Source organism: Papio anubis, chromosome 5, assembly GCF_008728515.1.
Source record: "Papio anubis isolate 15944 chromosome 5, Panubis1.0, whole genome shotgun sequence".
Classification (NCBI taxonomy): Eukaryota; Metazoa; Chordata; class Mammalia; order Primates; family Cercopithecidae; genus Papio; species Papio anubis.
In genome coordinates, this window is record NC_044980.1 from 153,314,083 (window position 1) to 153,328,934 (window position 14,852).

The following is a 14,852-nucleotide window of genomic DNA, read 5'->3' on the forward strand; positions in this document are numbered from 1 at the left end:
AAGCTCTTTTAGTCCAATGGGAGTAAAACACAACTTGAGGTGGGGAAATCTTGCTTTCTGACTCTCCTCTACATTGACTAATACTACGTTCAACTCATGAGCCTTCGTTTCTTCATCTGTAGAATGGAGCTAACATCACCTGCCCTGCCCATCTTAATTGTGCCTCAGAAAACAGCATCTATGTGGAAAAGTGTTGAAACCTGTAACATTCCACCCAAACAGAAGGCAGCAGTGGTAAAGGTGGGATTGGAAATGGTTTCCTGGGTAGAGCTTTTAGCAAGGGGTGTGAGTTTATCACTGAAAGCTTCAAGGTACAACTGTTCAAAGGGGCAAATTGATTCAAAGAAGTGATAGCATTTTCTGGCTTCGTGTAAATATACTGTCCATTGGATCTGAGGGGGTGCCAACATAAATAAACTCTCTACTCACTTGAAATAAATTACCCATCCAGGAGTTTCTAAAAATATGGCCCTTTTCCCTCCAGGTATTGATTCTTTCAGGGACAAACACTTGCTGAGCTCTGAGATGATGACAAATTATGCTGTAATTTGTCAGCTGCTTTCATGCCCCTGATTAAGCTGTGTGCTTCACTCCTGATCCACACCACTCAGCTCAGTGCTGGGTCTCTAAATCCAAACTTATTTCAGATATGACTGGCAGTGGGGTCTGAGCACTAATGATCCCTCTGTAATGCCTCGGAGTCCCTGCCGCCTGTTTAATCGCACCCCCCCGGGCCCCAGCAATGGTGAAGTTTGACTCTTGTTCCTCTGTTGGGGCTTCCTAGCCACCTCCCTCCTGAAATGTCCCTTCCTCCCGCTGTGTTCTCCTTTTCTGCTGAGCACAGGACTTTTGCCCCTATCTTCCTCTTTTCATGGAGAGGTGACCCTGCTCTTTCTAGCTACTTATTCCCTGGGCTCTCTTCTTCAGTTGGAGGAAGAGGGGCTGTGGACAGGGGCACATGGGTCCTGCTGGCTGCAAAGATAACCACTGAGACCCTGCTTGCTTTTAAGGATTTGCTGTATTTCCCTGCAGGGCAGCTGCTGGGCCAGCCCAAGACACAGAGAGTTGCCCAGCCTTACAAACCTGTCAGGGTTCTTATTTATTTATTTATTTGAGACAGGGTCGTGCTCTGTCACCCAGGCTGGAGTGCAGTGGTGTGATCACAGCTCACTGCAGCCTCGACTTCCTGGGTTCAAACAATCTTCCCAACTCAGTCTCTTGAGTAGCTGGGATTACAGGTGTGCACCACCAGACCTGACTGATTTTATATTTTATAAAATAAAATTATATATGTATATATTATATATACATATATAAATATATATGTGTGTGTCTATATATATTATAGAGATAGGGGTCTTACTGTGTTCCCTAGACTGGTCTCAAACTCCTGAGCTTAAGCGATCCTCCTGCCTCAACCTCCCACAGTGCTGGGATTACAGGTGTGAGCCATCGTGCCTGGCCAAGGTTCTTATTTTAACATTGTTCAGGAGTTTCTGATTCCCTTGTGAGATGGTGTAATGTCCTCTCACCACCCTGTAGTTTTTCTTAGCTTATGGATGAAGCTTGCCTCACTGGCCACTTCTTTTTGACTCAGCCTGTTATCTAAGGCACTGCCCTTTGATGAAAGTCTCGCTATCCAGCAAAAGGCCTAGGGAGCCATTAAGACACAGGAAAGGACCAGTCCCTTCTAAAGAAGAGTGTGTATCTCTGCAGCGCTTTAGGTCAGACCTACCTATCTGGAGCACTTACTATGTGCCAGACACCTGTCATTCAGTTCTCACAAAAACCTGAAGAGGTTTGGACAGACGTGCAGATGGAGACTAAATTAAAATGTCTCATGGTTGGTAAGTAACAGAGCCAGGATTGCCATTCACATCGTCAGATTCCAAAGTCATTATTGTCGTCATCATCATCATCATCATCACCTTTTATTCCTCCTCTCCTGTTATTATTATTCTGTAGCACTTATTGAATGCTCGCTGTGTACTAAGAATCAACTAAGTATTTTATACATGCCATCTTCTTCAATTCTTACAATAATTCTATCAGGTAGGTACCATCATTATCCCGATTTTACAGATAAAGGAATTGAGGCTTAGGGAGAATCTGTGATTTCCCCAGTGCCCTCCAGCCAGCAAAGCAGGACAGCAGGCTTTAACCTTAGCACCACTCACTTCCTAAGAGTCTGCTCCTTAACCACAGTGTTATTTGGATGCATAGAGGAAAGATGAGTAATTAAGCTCTCCTCTTGGCCCTATTTCTTTTCTATGTTCACTACTCAATGCCTCTGAAGGACCTAATGAATACATTCTCTAATATATAGTTGAAAATATACAAAAATTATAATGAATAAGCAATGCAATGTGTTATGTCTTCCAAGTACATTTGCATTTTAAAGTAAGTACCTACAAAGGGTAAGGGTTAAAGTTAAGGCATTAATTGGCCTAGAAGACTTTTTTTTTGATAATTTTTATTTTTTAGCATTTAAGATTTTTTTTGGCCACTCCCTCTATGAAGCTCACTCTAATCCCCACAGAAGGGTCTGCCCCAGCCTATCAGAATTGCTCCTTTTCATGTGCTGCCACCACTGCTGCTATTTCCATTGAACACCTCTGCCTAGATCTGTGCAACCTCTGGTAGACTGTCATCTTCCTCTGGGGCATCTCGTTTAATACCTTGTTTTTGCAGGCACACCATAAAGATGTGTTGAGGTAAGGTTAGTACTGGAGAGGGTGATGTTAGAAGCGTATATTTTGAAAGGTGATGGGTGAGGAGATACAAAGCAGACCTCACTGTAAAGGCTGACCCATGCCATAGAAAAAGCCCCAGGTACAGTCTTAACTTTGATTGATGGGAGTAAGACCCCTTCTTTTATGGGACTTCTTTGGCTCAACAAATTAAAAGTGTAGTCACGGTCCTAGATCCCACCTTGGGCCAGTCTAGTCTCCCATTCATTCACGTGTGCATTCAAGCTTTTATTTACTATCTATGATAGAGGAGTCATATGGGACAGTAAGTGAGAATCAAGGGAAGAAAGGGGTGATTAACACAAATTAATGATTGCAGCCATAAGACAACTCAAAGTTCCCATTTCAGCTCAGATGTGTCAATAGCGGTATCTTTGTGAGTAAAGGAAAGTGGGCCTGGTGCCAGGGTGTAATCAGTGCCCAGGGTTGAGGTCCGCCTCACTCACCTGTGTCCCAGGTGCAGCAAGCCTGGCATCTTAGGCTGGCATATATTCCATTAGCTAGAATAGGCCATTTCCCTTGCGCTTGACTCAAGTTTTACTTTTCTAGGCTTATTTCCTTTTATTCTTTACAATTAAGGATCAAATTGATCAATACTTGTGATTAAATAAATGTATGAATGATCTTTTGGAATTGTTCGCAATGGATAGCTGTTTTCTGGCTATACATCGTCTGTTTCATCCTTTTTCTGTAAACTCTTGGCTTTCTTGTGGGAAACTGCCAATCCTCTCTGGTTTATCATTGTGATGAGAATGTAAGTAGTGATGCCCTGCCCATTAAACTCTCCCACTGTGGGGCTTTGACTTGTGTGGAATGACTCAAGGGAGGAACAGAAAGAAGGAGACTGTTAAGTAATTCTTGCAGCCAAGCTGTTTCTGTAAGCCAGTGGTTCCTGATTGGTAGATTAAGCTTCTGCATCTTGTCTACAGATCCCCTATATGCTCTCAAATGCTGTCTGTCGAAAGAGTAAAAATAAGTCTCACATAGGCATGTACCACTATCTTTCAGATTTCTGAAGGAATTATTGAGATTAATAAATTAAAATTTCATTTACAAATTCACTAGATTCAGTGTAACTTTTGGTTTTAATATATGTTATTAAATAATGGATATTGAAAGGACAATTCCTTTTTTTTTTTTTTTTTTATAGTCACAAAGGGTCTTTTTCTTTTTTTTAATGGAACCCATAGTCATAAAGTTCTTACAGGATTAGAAGAATATCTTAGACCACTTTGAAATCCCTCTGTGTCCACTAGGAAGTATCACTCGTGAAAGATTTTGTCGACTGAAGAAAGGGAAACCAACAAAACCCTTTCCTTAAACATAGAAATCATTTATGTATTTAGTTTTTACCAAGAGTCAAGAATATTTACCAAAAAAGACGGGTTGGATTAGTGACTGCCATGCTTCTGTGAAGCTCTTGGTATCTGTTTCTACATGATTCCCAGGCTAGAGGACTACCAAGGAGAGCCACCGCCACCTGGGGATGAGGATAACAAAATGGCGGCACTGACCCCGCTGTGTGGACTGCTCAACTGACTGTGCCAAGGAGTAGGGGTTATAGGGTGGGCAAACCATGCCAACTAAGGAAGCTACACAGGAGGTATGCTGCAACCTTGGAAGAACACTAAAGTGTTTTTCATTTTAAGTTATCAGTTGTCTAAATGGTGAAAGCAAATGTTCTCCACACCCCACCTGCTGAGCTAGGTGATTGAGGTTTTCTTCCTGGTATACAAATTAAGCAACCCTCTGATTTCTGAGAATCCTATCTGAAAACTAATGACAGTTATCAGCATTTGATAACCTTTCTGCTTCCTGGTAGGTGAAGGTTCTTTTCAAGAGAACCCACAACAGGGTGACTGGCAGTTACTTTCCTCTGGCTCTGGATGAGGAAATCATTTGCATATTCAATCAGTCTAGAGGTCCCTGCCTTCCCTAGTGATTTGCCCCAAAAGCAGGCAGATTGGGCGGGAGGGCTGAGGGAGACTCTGTCTTAAGGATTTTTTTTTTACAGTTTGAGTTCCCTTTTGTCAAGTGGACAAATACTCTGTTTCCCAGTTGGGCTGACTAAAAGTAATCTTGAGACCTTGCTATGGCATTTCCCAAACATATAGGGCATGGGCTTGGATGCCAAGCAAATACTGGAAATGGGATGATTTATTCTGTCATTTCTAAAAGGAACTAATTGTTGGCAGAATTGTTAACAATTGTCTGTGTAATTCCCTGTAAGAGCATGCAGTCACACCCTGTACCTCTCTTGTTTACTCCTGAGCCCCCAGAGCATGCTACAGCATCTAGCACAGAGAAGGCTTTTTAATAAATATTTGATGAATGAATGTGTGAGTGGTCTGATGCCTGAAATATGAACAGGTGCCACCAGATGGCCAGTGGCGCCTTAAGGGAGTACTACACAGACAAAACTTTTCTGTACAAATTCTTTCTTGCTGTGGATAACTGAAACACAAGAAGATGATACGAGATCCAACGTTTTGTACCTCATGTTCTGGCAAAAGAATATTAAGTTGTTCATGAGAGATATGATCACAATGTGTCACCTCTGCTGAGAAACCACAAAACAAAGATCCAAGTACGGTGTCTGGCAACAGGAGGACCTCATCAGATGTTGGTTGAGTAAATGAATTTATTGAATGGACTATAATAGTTGAGAGTGGCAAGAGCAAAGTCCGTGGGAGCACAGAGGAAGGAATGATTACCTGTGGGACACTGGTCAGAGTGTTGCCTAGGCAGAGAGAGGTCAGAAGGGAAGGACATTTTGGGAAGAGGGATAACAGTAGGAACTATAGGAGAGAGACAGAGGGTATTAAGCCCCCTTCCTTAAGGATGAATGACCATGGTCACACATAAGTTAGGTTTATATACTTCTGATGAGTCATAGATAAATGGCTCTTTATTGCTGTGCTATTCAGAACTCTCACACCCCACAGACCAATTTCAAACATGAGTCCTTTGTTTCTGGCCAGAGTTAATTTGTCTAGGAATGGGTACATGATACCAGCCAGGCCAGTCAGCCTCTTTCCCCAGGATGCTTTTCAATCTAGACATCGGGGAAGGTTGCTAGACCCTCTCTGGGGTTAAGCTATAAAGCACAAGTACTACTGGTACCACGTTTCATTCCACATGAAGGAAGTTGGTTGGTAAGATTGAAGCCAAGCATACCGCAAGAAACATAGACAAGAGATGGACATTGTACTGATGGATTCTGAAGTCCTCATTCCACATGAACCTAAGGGCCAACCCACTCCATATTTTTCTAATAAATTTAATTTTTTTGTCCACACTATTTTGAATTACAGTTCTGTCACATGTAACCAAGAGTCTTAACTAATCCATATAACATATTAGATTGGTATGGTTTTCATTTGAGATATCAAATGCTTCCCACATTGACCTTAAATACCCACAATTGGTTAAGACAGTGAAGGCCAATACTAAAATGTAAATACGTTGTCTTGGGTAATGGAGGTAGTAGGAAGGAGAAAACTTTAAGATATAATTCATTAATACCTTAGGTTATCATCCATAACTTTAAGATATAATCCATTAATATTTCACCTTTCGGGCTGGGCACGGTGGCTCACGCCCATAATCCCAGCAGTTTGGGAGGCCGAGGAGGGTGGATCACAAGGTCAGGAGTTTGAGATCAGCCTGGCCAACATAGTGAAACCCTGTCTCTACTAAAAATACAAAAAATTAGCCAGGCATGGTAGCGGGTGCCTGTAATCCCAGCTACCTGGGAGGCTGAGGCAGGAGAATCGCTTGAACCCAGGAGGCGGAGGTTGCAGTGAGCTGAGATCATGCCACTGCACTCTAGCCTGGGCAACAGTGCAAGACTCCATCTCAAACAAAACAAAACAAAAACAAACAAAATTTCATCTTTCACATAACCTAGCAGAGTTTCCTCATAAGGCCCTAAAGGAAAAGACCTTTTAATAGAAGTGTGCAAATAATGCTAGACATTGGGAAGAGGGGATGTTGTATGGGTGTGTGAGGAGAGTGTGTACCCACATGCAAGTAGAAGACTGGAGGAGATCACCACAATGAGGCCAGAAGTCTATAGAAAATAATAGTTTTTCATAGGGTTGTCCCATCACTATCAAGTTATTATTGTTATAAATAATTAAATCTAACGTTTATAGAGCTTTAGAATTTTCATACAGATGAAAATTATATTCATTTGAGAAATAAAAATACATATAGAGAAAGTTAAGAATAATTCCAGCAATGGGAGAAATAATCAGGTACATCAGAACCGAGTTCTAATTTGGGCTCAACACTATATGATCTGGATGATCTTTGACAAATTTGATCTCTCCGAAGTTATTTTCTCATCTCTAATATGTTGCTAGTTCCTACCATTTCAACCTCATAGAATTTCTGTGAGTGTTAAATATCAAAAGGGGGTGGTGTAGTGCAGTGGACAGGGAATTTGCCTGATATGGGAAAAAGATTACATATTTAATATTGATGAGGTGCAGTACCAAACCTCTATTCTTGAATTTGAAGTGTCAGCATGAATCCAGATGTATTTAATCTTAAAAATGTCCTAGTCGTGTTCATTTAAATGGCAGAGAAATAATAATCAATCCAATAGTAATAAACTCCTCTAGCATGTACTTATTGTGGTTTCTATTAAAAGGAACCAGATCTACCAAAGACCACTAACGTCATGTGAAAAGGACTCAGGAGCCACTTCTCATTTTTAAGAAGCTCCCACTGGCTAGAGATGGGGCGATAATGAGAGACAACAAGTGCATTGATTTGATGTCAGATATTTTTAAAACCATGAGTTCATATTGATGCTAAAAAAGAAAAACCCACTGAACACCTTTGGAGGATCCTAGGCAACCAACTCATTATTTTGAAAAGTGAATGAGAGGAAAGACTCAAAGGCATCCATTTTCTCTACAGAGGGGACACCCCACAGTGACCCAATATTTCATGATGGGAAATTTTTCCTTATAAACCAATTAGAATATCACTAGTTTTCCAAATTCCATTGAAGTAATGGATCTAAACAACCATCATCAACAACTATTAACAGTGAAAACAGATAGATGTTTTGTGCCTTGAGATGGTAGCACACTGCAGTTCCTATGACATAAGATTGACATGCACATGCACAAATGCCAAATCTAACCCGAATCTGACTTAGACACTAGTTCCTACTACCACGTTGTAAAAATACAGTAGTCAGAAAAACATGTTAAATGGTTCCACAGGAAGACAGCGCACAGACTATAAGAAATCATAAAGGGGCTGGGTGCAGTGGCTCACGCAGTGGCTCATGCCTGTAATCCCAGCACTTTGGGAGGCCGAGGCAGATGGATCAACTGAGGTTGGGAGTTCGAGACCAGCCTGACCAACATGGAGAAACCCCATCTCTACTAAAAATACAAAATTAGCTGGGCATAGTGGCACATGCCTGTAATCCCAGCTACTCTAGAGGCTGAGGCAGGAGAATTGCTTGAACCTAGGAGGCAGAGGTTGCGGTGAGCTGAGATCGCACCATTGCACTCCAGCCTGGGCAACAAGAGCGAAACTCCATCTCAAAAAAACACAAAACAACAACAACAACAAAAGAAATCATACAGGATAAACAACCTGGTTTATTAAGCAACAAAAACTATGCATTAAAAAGAGAGCTAAATGGGGAACTTACAGAATAAAAGAGTTTAAAGAAATTAATCTCAATATTTGTTCTTATTTGGATCCTGATTCAAACAAATGGAAAATATTGACCACTGATTTGAAAGTTGACATCAAAGAATTGTTGCCAATTTTTAGGTATGATAGTATACTTATATATTTTAAAAATCCTATCCTTTAGAGATACATAGTGAAATATTTACGGGTGAAATGAAATATTGAATATCTGCTTCAAAATAATTTGCAGAGAGTAGAGGGTGGGGACATAGATAAAACAAGACGGTTATAAACTAATTGTTGAAATTAGGTGATGGGTCCATAGAAATGTATCACATTATTCTCTCCAGTTTTGTATATACTTAAACATTTCCTTTACAAAAAGTAAACAAACCCACCAAAGATCTGTGCCTGAGTTTGAATCTGAGCTCAGTTAACCTAGAAAACAGGGTTTCTTAACTGTTCTTGCCTCATTTGTTAAATGGAATAATAAAAACACCTATTTTACAGGGTTATTTGTGAGTAGTAGAAAGAAATAATAGATATAGAACACTCACTGCCTATGGCACATAGGTGTTATAATCTCTTCTTGATATTATATACTACTATGAAGTCATATTTTAAAAGAATCCTAGAAAATGTGATCTGTGCCCAACATTTAAGCACTGATCAACAGGTAGAAAGCACTAAGTTTCATTCTTAAAGGAAATTTGGAGAAGTCTGTCAGGGACAGGTCCCATTGCAAATCTAGCAGGAAAGAGGAACTTTCTCTGTTTCTTAAGGGCAGGCAAGGTTAGAAGACAGGCAGCTACCTTTGCTTTAACTGAGGTTTGGCATCACTAAAATGGGATGGTAATAAATTTCTTCCTACTGGATCTCAACTCTTTGTTGGCAAAATTCTTCTCTAAGTACCTTAAAATCAATACATACTTTCACTGCAGAGGATCCAGGCTACAGCAGCTATTCGTAACTGAGCAAATGGCTTAAAAGCACTAACCATAGTCAAAAGGGAGACTCAATGGAGAGTTTTTAACCTGAGCAACAAACAGCATGATTACTACATTGATCAATGACGCTCTGGGCCAGTGCCTTTCAAACTTTCATGTGCACGTGAATCACCTGAGGATCCTGTTAAAATGCAGATTCTGGTTCAGTCTGGGGTGCGGCCTGAGATTCCACATTTCTGACAAGTTCTCAGTGATGCTTACTGAAGTGACTGTCCACAGATCGCACTTGGCATAGCAAGTTCCCAGTTGGCCCTGGGGAATGATCTGACCCATGCTTCAGTGGGACTTCGGCTTCAGTGATTTGGAAAATAGATAGCCAGGGACATGTTTGATCTGAAACACTAATTGGAAGCATCCATTTCTGATTCTTTGGCTTTGGTAACTGTTACATTTATTGAAATGAATACTATATACTCCTTTCCAGGTGTTAAATTCCTAGGTTAAAACTCTTACAGAAGAGGTTTCAGGTATCAGAATGTCACCAAAGAGAAAACTGTACGTTTGAACTCTAATAAAGTCCTCTTGCCCGCTGGACAGGTGTTTAGCATAATCCTAATTTTGAATTCCTTCCCTTTCCCCTCTTTCCCTAACAATGGGAAGTGAGAGTGAATATCTCAAAAATAGGTCAATAATTTTATAAATTCAAAGATGGCCCATTGGGATAAAAGTTCCAGTGGGGAAAAAAAAAAGTTGATTTAGTCCAAGAAGAATTCTGAGACAAGGATTTGAAATTAACTCTTTGGCAGCCTTGAGGATAATCTGCAATGTCATGGGAGAAAGACTCTTTTAAGAAGTTCTTTAATGTTTATAATTTCATTTGAACCTAAACAGGAAAGGGAAGAATGAACTGCCTAAGCCACGAGGATTCGTCAACTTCTCTGTTACCCTTCACCTGTTGTGACCATGTCTGTACCACAATTCAGGCTAATATTTTCTGAAAAGCTCCATAGGAATGTTAATAATATTTGTGCTGAAAAATAATTCTTAGGTTAAATAAATTTGGAGAGCTCAGGGCTAAAGAAAGTTTAACAGGCCTCTTGACTCTAGGTTTTCTCAGAGATGTTAATATGTTAATGAACATTGGAACCTGCAAGAGGGGACCACAGAACAAAAGCTTCTTAATGTGACTTGACCATGGACCATGGGTTTTTCAAGAACTGTCTCTTGGGATAAGTGCTTAGCAGACTCTGAGAAATGCTGATCTATGGGAGCTGGGATAAAGTGTGTCTTACTGACTTTGAATTACCAGAATACAGTAATTCTCGTCCTCTAGAAGATGGTAAAAATGAGTGTGGGTATATGTGTGGGGTTAGATGTTCCTCGTAATCTCTGTGGTTAGTAAAAACCCTTGGCAAGGTGAAGGTCTCAAAGACAGTAGGGACTTGGAGAATAAACTATCAAAAGCCATTAATACTTATTACATAAGACATCAAATTTCCAAACAAACCATATTTGTAGGTGTTCAAAATCTTTGAGATGATTAGTGAGATTTGCTCTTTCAGTGCCTCAGAGGTTTCATGTATAAAATAGGGATAGTGATGCCCTCCTCCCATGGTGGCATAAGGCTTAAAATAGACAATGCATGTAAAAGAACTAGTATATAGTAAGAAGTGCCTAGATGGTAGTTTTCTTCCCATTACTAGGATAAATGTTTTTTGGAAGCACTGGAGGTGGCACCTTTCCTTGGTTGTACAGGTTTTCAAGGAGGTGGTGGTAGGTTTATATCAAGATCGTCTGGGAGAAAATTTTTTTAAATATGCACACTCAAGGCCCTACTCAGTCCTAGTGAGTCCTAATTTACTGGTGGTGATACAGAAGGATGCATATATATATTTAAAAACTTTCCCAGTGATGATTATGATACACCTTCAACACCTGTAATATACTTGCAGCAAATCCCTTAGTGGTAGCCCACCCCTCCTACAGTAGTTCCCAGATGTGTTTCTTGGGATAAAAGTTTCTCGTGCTTAAATGTTTAGAAATACTACATAATAGCACCTGTCCTTCTCTTTGGGGCTTATTAAAGTATCAGAGTTCTGCAGAACACAATATTTGAAAACTGGTAACCTACTGTCTTCTCATATTACTTGGCCTTGCAACATTTATTTTCCTTGCAACTCTCATCCACATGTTTGTTCAATACATTAGGGAAATCCTATGGTATAGAGTTAGCCAGAAGCAAGTTCTATCCATACTCAGAAATCTTTCTGCCCTAAAAGTATAAGGGAGAAGCAAGGTCACAAAGAGCAGCCAAGATGTCTCCCCCCAGGGAGCAGGCTGAGCCCACTTTCATTATCCCTGCCACCTGCTATCTGTATGTGGAAAGAATCCTGGCAACAATAAATGTGTGCTTTCAAGTAAGCATCTCTGTGTGAACTCAAGGTAACAGTTAAAGGGCCAGGGAGATGAGCTACTGAGCCTTAAAAACTGAGGCTCTGGGCACTTTCCCACTTTCCCACCAATCCCAGCACTTTGGGAGGCTGAGGCGGGCTGATCACGAGGTCAAGAGATTGAGATCATCCTGGCTAACATGGTGAAACCCCGTCTCTACTGAAAATACAAAAAATTAGCCAGGTGTGGTGGCGGGTGCCTGTAGTCCCAGCTACTCAGGAGGCTGAGGCAGGAGAATTACTTTAACCTGGGAGGCTGAGGTTGCAGTTCCACTGTACTCCAGCCTGGGTGACAGAGTGAGACTCTGTCTCAAAAACAACAACAACAACAACAACAAAAAACAAAAAAAAACACACCAAAAACCAAAAAACAAAACAAAACAGAAAAACTGAGACTCTGGACAAACCTGGCTTTGAAGCCTGCTCCAAAACTTCCCTGCTCAGTGACCTTGGACAAGTTATAGGACCTCCGTATGCCCCAGTTTCCTTATGGAAATGGAGACAATAATAGTGCCCATCTCACTGGGTTGTTTTGAGGATAGACGAGATAAACAAGCAAAGCCCTTACTATGGAATCAATAAAAGTCTATTATTATTACTAAAATGAAAAAAAAAAAACACTCGAGCAAAGTGAGGGGGGAGAATCAAGAACTGAGACAGAGTAGAGAACCCTGGAAACCTTCAAGCTCAAATAATCTCCTTCCTTTCGCATAGGAATGTATTTCTCTCTTTTTGTTTTTCTTTTTGTAAATCATCTCAGCAAGTGCTCTGTGAGAACTGAGGGTTAGAGTTGGAGAGACTTATTAAATTGACTGGTCTATAGCACCGGAGTGTGAATGTCCCTTTTACCTGACTCTTCATTCCAACTACATCCCAAACTATCTGACTAATTAATACGCAAAATGCAGTTTGGGAACTGCTGCCAAAGACAAAAAGAAAAGTCACTGGTTGAAATGAAACAACACTGAAATGACTGCCAGAGAGAGAGTAAGAAAGTTTCAGAATTGGATAAAGATGTTGGGGTAGGGAGGCTAAAGGGTAGATTTATAAGTTTTACTGCTCCTAGAACTCAAAAAAAAAAAAAAAAAAAAAAAAAGGGTAGAATAGGCCAGGCACCAGGGATCACACTTGAAATCCCCACATTTTGGGAGGCCAAGGCAGGTGGATCACTTCAGGTCAGGAGTTCGAGACCAACCTGGCCAACATGGTGAAAACCCTGTCTCTACTAAAAATACAAAAAATTAGCTGGGTGTGGTAGTGCATGTCTGTAATCCCAGCTACTCAGGAGGCTGAGGTGGGAGAATCACTTGAACCCGGTAGGCATAAATTGCACTGAGCAGAGATTGTGCCACTGTACTCTAGCTTGGGTAACAGAGCGAGACTCGGTCCTAAAAAAAAAAAAAAAAAAAAAAAAAAAGGGTAGAATAGCATAGAAAGTCTCAGAGTGCCTTGCATGTGGTCAGGCTAAGGTGTCATTCTTACATACTAAATACTCACCCATGTACACATACACACGTGCAAGTGCGTGAGTGTGTGTGTGTAATATTTTATACATTTCTTATTGTTACTGTTGAAACGATTTGAAAGCCTCTGGTCAAAGGGCAGGCTACAGAGTTCTGAGCCCAGAAACAGATTGTTATTGCTTGTCTAGAATGACTCTGTGAACTTAGACCAGATCTCACCCTGCCTTTTTGCGAACCCTACGGTGATTCAGCAAATGTGGCTGTAATAAGCAGAGGGTGAGCAAACTCGGAGACAGGGCCGCTGCTCAGTGATCGACTCAGGGCCTGGAGACCAGTAGGCATGCTGATCTACAGGGGGTGGTGGTGGTTTCCATTTCCAGTGGTGGCAACTGCAGCCTCGGTAGCAGCAATGGTTCCCATTTATTGTGAGTCTCTTGGGTAGCAAACTCTTTATTCTGTGCTTTACTTTTCTTATACCATTTGAATTTCACAGCAAAACCATGGGATAGCTATTATTATTCCCAAGATATGCACGAGAGAACAGGCTTCTGAGGACCAAATCAATCACACAAAGAGGGTTTTATGAGAACTGTTTGTCAGGTGCTTAGAGAGAGGCAAGGCAAGGTACAATGACCCTTGCTTCTAGAATTTAAAAACTTACTTTGAGAAGTGTGAGTCTGGAAAACTGCACTCTAGCTCATGAGGATCTCTGAGGAATAAATCATTTGCCTTCCTTCTCCCAGATCCTCTGACTCATTCAGTTTCTTCCCAGCCAAAGGCTGGCAGAATGAAGAAAAGTGATAAAATTGTACTCTTTTCCCTGGTTAAAGAAAGGGACCATATTGGAAATCAACTCCCACAAGGAGAATTTTAATTGCAAATTGGAATATCACACCCAGCTTCAGTCAGTCAACACATATTGCCTATGAAAGCACTGATATTAATACCAAATGTTCACTGGTCTTTTACTATGTGCCTATCTTTGTGCTAAGTCAGTCAAGTACCTACCATTTAGTCTTCAAAACTACCCTATGGAAAGGGAACTATTTTTGTCCCCATTTTCCAGATGAGGGAACCAAGGTGTGAGAGGATAGTAACTTGCCCAAGGTGAGATGGCTGATGAGTGGTGGGACCTGGGCTTTGAACCCATCTCCGTCAGACCCCAGACCCTGAGCTTTTACCCACCAAACAATCATGATTTCTCCATGATGTCTGAGGTACCATTTATGAAGGGGTGGGGATTAAACAAAAGTGTCAATGCCACTGCACTCCAGTCTGGGTGACAGACTGAGAGCCAGTCTCTTTTTTTTTTTTTTTTTTTTTTTGAGACACAGTCTCACTTTATTGCCCAGGCTGGAGTGCAGTGGTGTGATCTTGGTTCACTGCAACCTCTGCCTCCTGGGTTCAAGCGATTCTACTGCTTCAACCTCCCTAGTAGCTGGGACTACAGGTGCCTGCCACCACCCCTGGCTATTTTTTTAATTTTTAGTAGAGACAGCGTTTCACTGTGTTGGCCAGGATGGTCTTGAACTCCTGACCTCAAGTGATCCACCTGCCTCGGCCTGCCAAAGTGCTGGG

The 14,852-nt window shown here is 41.1% G+C and overlaps 1 protein-coding gene across 4 annotated transcripts in view; it reads right to left on the reverse strand.

Moving 5' to 3' along the window:
- Positions 1-14,852, reverse strand: part of ATP10B (ATPase phospholipid transporting 10B (putative)) — a 365,220-nt gene that overhangs the window by 96,203 nt on the left and 254,165 nt on the right. The gene's annotated exons all lie outside the window — the stretch shown is intronic.